An 8419-nucleotide genomic window follows, 5' to 3' on the forward strand; every position below is an offset into this window, starting at 1 on the left:
CTCTCCCCCCCCCCTCCTCCTCCTCTCCCTCCCCCTGCCCTTCTGTCTTGGTCACACAACCCCTCCTGTGATAAACAGGTCCCAGTGAGAGGTCTGAACTTTGACCCTCTTAAAAAACATTGAAGACAGAAAGCAGGGGTGCAGAGCTCCTGAGATTGCTGACGTTGGTAGGCTGGACACCTTGTCTGTAGGGCTGTGAGAAGCTTTAGAGGGACTGAAAGATGCTCTGAGCAGTCAGGGACAGATTAGTTGGATGTTACTTCCTAAACTCAGTTACAAGTCGTATTAAATCTCAGGTGCTGTAGCCTGCACTCTACAAACGTACTTTAAGGCATGATTTCTATGTTTATATATCCACTTCACTTGATACTGATCTGTTCTGGTCTTATAACTCATTTGCTATAAATGTTTAACTTAAAGATCAGTATGATTTAAAATGTTGATTTCAGTCTTTTGCTGCTTGTCTTGTCTCTTTTTCCCACAGCCATCATGTGCTCATCTGTGGAGTAGACAGGTTTTACACCTCTCTGTTTACACTCAAGTACTGATTCCTCTTCTCATGTAAAGTTCACTGCAGCTTGTGCACCACTTTATTGATTTTCCCATCAAAAGGCTAAGGGTGAAGGACAATACACATCTGTAAGTTCACTTCAAGGTCTTAGACAGAGATCGTTAGCAGGAGATGGGGCCCATGTTGAGTGTATTATGTGGCGTAGGACACTGGCAGTGTTCAGTGTTTTCATACTGCACTGTACTTCTTTCTGTGATGCTCAGACTCAACAAGGACTAACACCTAATCACTCTGTGGTCGTTCTCACTGGGTTTAACCAGAGGGAGGATTCCCACAATATCTGGCCTGTCAGGATGGGGTCGTGTGTTGGTACCGTACCCAGTCAATCCTGGAGATATGTGAGTTTCCATGTCAAGCAAAAGCTCAGACAGCCATAGCTGAGGTCAGAGGTTGGCCACTGAGATAATCCCTGTGGAAATGATAGCATGGTTACACACAGGTTATAGAGGCAGAACTTACTTACAACAACATTCTACTGCGGATTGACTGATAATTTGTGCTTTCTCTCTTGTGTGCAACTTGTAAATATGAAAATATGTAAATAGCCTCTATGTTGACCTGTTATAGATTTTATTTAATGTCTTTTATTGCAGAAACAATTATTTTTGGCCACTTAGAGGCCGTTGAACAAGCTCTAAACATATGCTTCCCTTTTTACACATCCAATAGACACAGCTAGCAACATTAGCATTCATTTGGAGTCATGTTTCTGGACACGTGATGAATGTAAATCAAATATTCACTCTCCTTTTAGCTCTGGTTTGGTCTCCACCAACTTTTGAGGGACATATGTGTTTTTATATATGTTTACTAGTTAGTTGCTAACCTTGTTGTCAGCACTGTTTGGTGCTAGTTAGTAACACAGTAAAGTTGTAAAGACGTCGGTCAGAAAAAACAAAGAAATAAGCTGCTAAAAAGCTCAGTTGAGTGATAATTTTCTGTGGGTTTGTTACTATAACTCATGTTACATGTAGTCATTTGATGCATTGTTATTATAAAAATACAAAACAGCTTTAATATTAGACATTTTACTTAATAAGAGGCCAGTGTACCTGTCTTATCTGTCCTGCAATTAGGCCTCAGAGGCAGATTTTGACAGGACATTTTGGGGACAATCTCACAGACATCTGACTCTTAACCTGGCTGACTAAATGCATACCCATAAGTCTCTTTCCCACACTGCCTACAGGGACCTATGCGTCACTCCTGCCTGGCCTCCCACCTCTCCAGTTAGTCCACTCCACGGGTGGGCATGGGAAATGTGAAAGTGTCTCCTGAAGGATGATTTATGTGATGTTCATGGGTTTTCAGTGCTACTCATATTCCCTTGTAGGCCTGGACAGTACATGTACTGGAAAATCGGAAATAAACTGTACAAAAGTCTTCATTCAGCCTTACAGCTCTAAACGGTAAGATAACTCTCTGGTCTGAAAACAAAATAAACCAAAAGATTTGTGATGATAAAAGAGGAGGGTGTTGAAAAAGGTGCCACAGACTACGCCTCAAACGAGTTTCTGCCGACAGACGCACATCAGAGGCAGAACACACGTAAGAGGATCTTGTAGGGTTGTGAGCTATCTATCATGATAAGAAAGATATGAAGCAGAGCAGTGGTTGTTTGCAGGAAATGAGACTCGAGGGAAGTTATCACTCAAACAAACAAGCCTGACTCCCAAACCCACAAAAACTCAATTTTAAATCCTGACCAGCTGGCATGATCCATTAAATGCTAAGTGTTTGTATGTTTTTGGCTTATTTCTAAGCAGTTGCTTCATACAATGAAGTGCGCATAAAAACAGAGAACAACAATTTGGTTCCACTGATTTTATTCACAGTTATGTTTTTGAATTTGAAGCAATGAACTCCAAATTAGAGATGACGAGACTGTGATTCCATCTGGAGACAATATGTATGAAAATATGTGAGACAGTCTTCGCAACAGGAGGTAAAAAATGTAGGAATTGAGACCAAAAGATGTAGTAAAAACATATTTTATGTGCAACAGTATGATATCCATCCCCAAGAGCACTGTGTTACATTTTTTTGTGGGCTGATTTATCTTATCTAATTAATGTTTTAATTTTTCACATGATTCTTTTTCTTTGGACCGTGTGAAAAGTAAACATGTATCACTGTATCACTCCTGGCCAGCAGGGAGCAGCATTGGACTTAAAAACACATCAGGGCAGAACAGAACAAACAAGACTTCACCTGAGGGAATCATTCTGTACTCTAATCACATGCAACCCTGAAGGAAAACATTTCTTATTGTCAACAAATTCAGGAAAAAGACCAAAACCAACAATCCTACCAGCATTATTTGTCCAAAGCCTGATACAGCTCATTCCTCTGTGTCATAGACCCCCAGTGTTGTTCAAAAACTATTAAAAACAGACCAGTGAGCCGCACTGCTGCACTGAATGACATGTTCCTTCATTAAAATGAACATGGACGCTGTGGTTCATTTAGAGTCAGTCCCACATGGTCAAATACATTTCTGATCTGTTGTTTTGTTATGAAGTGTCCAGACCTCTCAGATCGTCTGGAACAGGTCTGCTTTCTGTCACCAGAGACAAAACTAACCACGGAAAAGCAGCATTTAGTTTTTATGCACCACATATCTGGAACAACTTCCAGAAAGCATGAGATCTGCTCCAAATGTCAGTCCTTTTAAATTGAGGCTGAAGACTTTTTTGTTTTGCCCCCGCCTTTTATTAAATTAAATTTGGGACTGTTTATTCATATCTCACACTGTGTTGTATTTTTTTTATCTATTTTATTCATCTGTTTTAAATTCTATTCTAAATGCTCTATATTAAATGTGTTTTTTATATTGTCTTGCGTTTCTTTAATTGCTTGTCTTAATGCCTTTTATGTTTTATGTGACGCACTTTGAATTGCCTTGTTGTTGGAAGATGTTATATAAAAATACTTGCCTAGTGCACCAAATCAGTCCCTAACCTATACACTTTTTACTCCAGTTTGAGTAAATATTTCTAAAAACCACAGTGCCCAGCTGTTTATGTAGCTGTTTATGGAATTATTTATATTAAAAACTGAAACTAAAGATTTACAAATTTGTTTTTTAAGGTGGCTATAATCAATATTTTTTAAATAACAATGTATCAAATGACAATGTGTAATGTGAGAGGTGTCACTTGTAGTGATGAACAGAGAATTATCATCCGACTCTGCAGCTCCTCTCGGCTTTACAGAGGTTCATAGTGAGTTTCAGCTCATCGTTCAGCTGTCCAGCTGCAACTTTACTGTTGGTTCACTCTCATCGCTCTCATACCGTAGTGTCAATTTTTCAGCCACAGCAGGCAGCTGTTTTCAGAGAAAAAGCTCTAAAAACCACTGCACACTACCTGCTCAGCACCAAATGCAAACAGTTAGCGACTAGCTGGTGAACATAGTGGAGCGTTTAGCAGCTGAAGAGACAGATATTTTCGTCCAGAGGTTAGTTGACCAAACACAGAGCTAGAGTGAATGATAATGTTGTAAATAAGCAACTTGTGTGCTAACAAGGTCAACATGTTAACTTGAAAGCTAATGATTTGTCAGTGTCACAACTTGCTTCCACTGCCCCCAAGTGGCCAAAAAAATAGTTAATGCAGGTTAAAAGAATTACGACTTTAGTAGTAATAATGAATGGGCTCGGGGCTAAGCGCTACAGAGACAGTTCTGAGAGGTCGGAAACTTGTTTTTCATGGGTCTCTTTACAATAAGAAAAATATAGAATATCACCCATTTTCTCCTTTAATGCAAAACAGTAACAAGCAGAAATTAATTAATTAATTAATTAATTAATTAATCAAACAAGAAAATAGAAAGGGGAAGTAAAAATAAAACAGATTAGACATAATTCATATAAAAATATAACTTATATGAAGAAAAAAGAAATTATATATATATATAAATTAAAAACAATATGCATAAAATCAGGTTAACCAGTGAATTTGTGAAAAACTTTCTCTGATCTGTTGCTGGTGGTTCAGCCCTATATTTACTTTTCAAGTTACATTACACAACATGGTGAGTATAAATGTAATCTGTGACTTATCTAGACAAGATAGTGTGTGTAAATACCTGGTTTGTGTCTTGTGAAGATGAGCTGCTGCACTTCGATTCCCAGGGAGCCTTATTAGGAAACAGATGCTCTACAAAGACAGAAAACATCTGGTGAACACTCGAGAAACCATGGCAACTGCACTTGTTGTGCTGCTCAGTGTTTGCGACACAACAAAGTGTGCCAATCCATCACCTGGACACATGAATATTTAATGTGAGCTCACTGGCAGTCACACAGTAATGTACATGTGGATCGCCTTACTACTATTAAGTAGCTCTGATGGGTACTTGTTTGCCTCATATATCTTGTTGACAAGCTGCTTCATTTCCTATTCATTTATACAGTTCAACAGCATACTTCTGTATCTACACATAATAATAATACATTACTGTAAACAAATGACAGGCCTAAAATTCATATTTGGCTTAAATTAAGAAATAAAACTGTCATTTTTTTAAAATGTGTGTGTGTTATGCATGTGTAAGTGAGCATGTGTGTGCATATCTTTATGGCTCTGTGCACAGCATCACAAGATGAAGATACCAAATGCAGCCAGCTGATATAAAAAGACACCCAGCAGTGACAGCACTGGAGCCAAAATGATTCAGTAAATGAGGGAGCAAAGCCATGGTACAAAGCTTTGTGAAGCCAACTGATTTGTACTTCAAAGTCTCACTAATATCAAAAACAAGGCCACTCAGCAGGCTGCCGGCAGTCAGAACATGTCCCATGGCTTATAGAGACGTCCAGCAATTAAAAGCTTGTTGCTTTGTTTAAATTGAGCCATCCTGTGTAATATGTGCAATGTTTACTGCCAACAGACACATTAACATTTACATCAGTTAGCATAAATATGCAGCACAATACCAAATCTTTTAACTGGAAATATGTCCTACTGAAACATCTGAGTCCAAATGTGGCCTCCTACGTCTGATCTCAGAGACCGCAGTGCTAGTGTGTTGTGAATGCTCCTAATTTAAGCCATTAAGCTGGGTGAAGTTATTTTGATGCCCTCATATTCAGGAACATGTCATCTGTTAAATGAGAGCCCTTAAAAACTTACAGGAGCAGAGGAGAATTTGTAGAAGAGGCATTTCATATTTTAAAGCTGCTATAATTATTAGTCATTTTGTCACAGTCATTACAAAACCACTAATTGTTACAGTTTAAACTGCCCAAAAGTATAGTCTATAAACTGGTTGTAATTAGCTCCACCTTGACACGTGACGCTACAACATTAAAATGCATGTTATGGTTATGAATCAGTAGGAATAATCAAGCACTATAATGTATAATAAATAATATAACACTGACTGTTATATAACATAACACATAACACTGGCTATTCTGCACAATGTGAGACATTTTGTGCTTGTACTTAAACCTGCATTAACTGATTTTGGTCTGTATCAGCTCCTGAGGGAAAAATCTGGCTCTTTAGCTGATAAATGTTCCACTATATTCACTAGCTAGTCATTAACTGGGTCTGTTTGCCATTTGGTGCTGAGCAGGTAGTGCACAGAGCTTTTTCGTTGAAAACAGCTGCCTGCTTTGGCTGAAAATGATGCTGTGAGAGCGGTGAGAGTAAACCAAAACAGTGAAGACAGCTAAACAATGAGATGAAACTCACCATTAAGCTCCATAAAGCTGAAGGGAGCCGCAAAGGCAGGTGAGAATTCTCTATAGGTTCATCACTATGAGCGATGCTATAGCTGCTTTAAGTAAGATTTTTAATAAAAGAATTTTACTTGTGCTGGAGCATTTTTATATTGTCGTATTCTTCGTTGTATTTAAGTATACTAGAATCTGAATACTTCTTTAACCACGTGTCTGCTGGACGTGTTAGGACACTTTTTGCTTGCAAATTCTTTATTTTATCGCTATGTTGTGTTTTTAGCTAGTTCTGCTTCCAACCCAGGTGGCAAAAAACAGCAATACATGCAGCTTTAAGGTTATAAGAACTTTATAGGTCAGCATTAAAAAGAACATTTGTCTTTGCAACATGCTCTCATCCCCTGCTGATAACAATTTCTTGCACACCATGAAGTCGTGTTGATAGGCGCATAGATTTAAAAACCCTTGACTGTGAAAGCAAAAAAATCCCAAATGAAAGTCTGGGGAACAAAACATTGTTAAGAAAGTGAGAACAAGTTGGTTATTTATACTTTTTCCCTGTTTAAATAAATTCATTTAATCTATTAGTCATTGGATGGATCTGTGTGGCAGTGAGCAACAATGACAATATCTGTCACCACTATTAAATCTCTAAAGAGTCAGTGCTCTCAAAGTTGTTGTGGTTACCTCGTTCACATGACAGGATTGTGTGCACAGGATATCCTCATTAAAAAAAGGCATCCTCCTCTAATTGCTTAGCTTTGTGACTTCCTGGACAACAAGCTTCCATATCCTTACACCCACCAAACATCCTCTGTGTGCTGTTCACAATAGCTGACTCGTCTCTGAAGGCAGATAATGGAAATGTCTCATTGTTTCAGTTCTATTGTTGTTGTCATCTCTGTTGTCTCTAAGACTTATTTTTTCTTCATTTTGGGAAGAGGCACTTTGCATTGCATTTCCCAGAAATCTGAACTATGTCACCAAAAGCCTCAAACAAACATCTTCTGTTTTAAATATCTGCAGCCTTGTGAGACTGTAATTATCATTACAAAAAAGAAAAAAGCAAAAAAAAAAAAAACAGGAAACAAAACTGTTGAATGAATGAAATTGAGAAACAACTTTGTTTTTTGAATGTACTTACCACTAGTGGGAAAAAAATTTGAGAGTGGCTCCAGAATAAAGGTCACAACCTCTCAGATAGCTGAGGCTAAGTTCTCTGTTAGTGTCAGTGGTGCTTTGATCGGGATACTAACATGCTAATATTAGCATGTCGAGATGTCTTCAGTTGGCATGCTAACCTACATTTTAAGTTATTACCTAACATGCTTGACACTTCAGAGTCAACATCATTTCAGTCATTTTAAAGAAATTGTTTGGTAAATACGTTTATTTGCTGTCTTTCCAAGGGTTAGATAAAAAGATTGATACCACTCTCGTTGAATATGAAGCTACAGTCGGTTAGCTTAGCTTAGCATAAAGACTGCAAAAAATGAGAAACAGCTTGCCTGGATGTTCAAAGGTAAAACAATCTAACTTGTAGCACCTCTAAAGCTAACTAACTAACATATAATTAACATATATACGTTTGTATATACGTATAATACACACAAATACAGAGGTGTTAAAACAACAATTTGTGATAATTTACGGGCAGTTACGTGCTGGACTATACTTCAGTTTTTGATCAAACAAACATCTAACGTGTTCATTAATGAGCTTTAGAGGTGCTGGCAGTTGAATGTTTTTACACCTGGACAGAGCTAGGTTGGCGTGCTTTCCCCTGTTTCCAGTCTTCATGCTAAGCTAATGGGCTGCTGGCTGTAGCTTCATAGCTTCTCATCTTACTCTCAGCAATAAAGTGAATAAGCGTATTTCCCAAAATGTCAAACAGTTTCCTTGTACAACAATTTGTTGACATGCTGTTTGTTAATGCTTCAGAGTCAACAACAGCGATGGTTTTAATTCTAGTCAATTACAGAGTTTTACAAGGGATACTGAAAAGGTGGAATATTTGGGTTGTTAAAGCTCTTGTAAAAGACCTACTATGTTGGGACACAGGTAGAGCATAACAAACTCATTTCAGCTGAAGTCAAAATCATATCAGTCCCGTTCTTTCCCATCTTTGGGTGCTTTTTATGTTGGAAACACATGCTGATGTT

General features: G+C 38.1%; 1 long non-coding RNA gene across 1 annotated transcript; it reads right to left on the reverse strand.

Moving 5' to 3' along the window:
* Positions 1 to 73: 73 nt before the first annotated feature.
* On the reverse strand, positions 74 to 7902 carry LOC122982936. The gene is made up of 3 exons (XR_006403560.1): positions 7402 to 7902; positions 4661 to 4731; positions 74 to 980 (listed from the first exon to the last, which is right to left on the reverse strand). It is a non-coding gene; the product is annotated as an uncharacterized LOC122982936 (long non-coding RNA).
* Positions 7903 to 8419: the final 517 nt, after the last annotated feature.

Source organism: Thunnus albacares, chromosome 5 (genome assembly GCF_914725855.1).
Source record: "Thunnus albacares chromosome 5, fThuAlb1.1, whole genome shotgun sequence".
Classification (NCBI taxonomy): Eukaryota; Metazoa; Chordata; class Actinopteri; order Scombriformes; family Scombridae; genus Thunnus; species Thunnus albacares.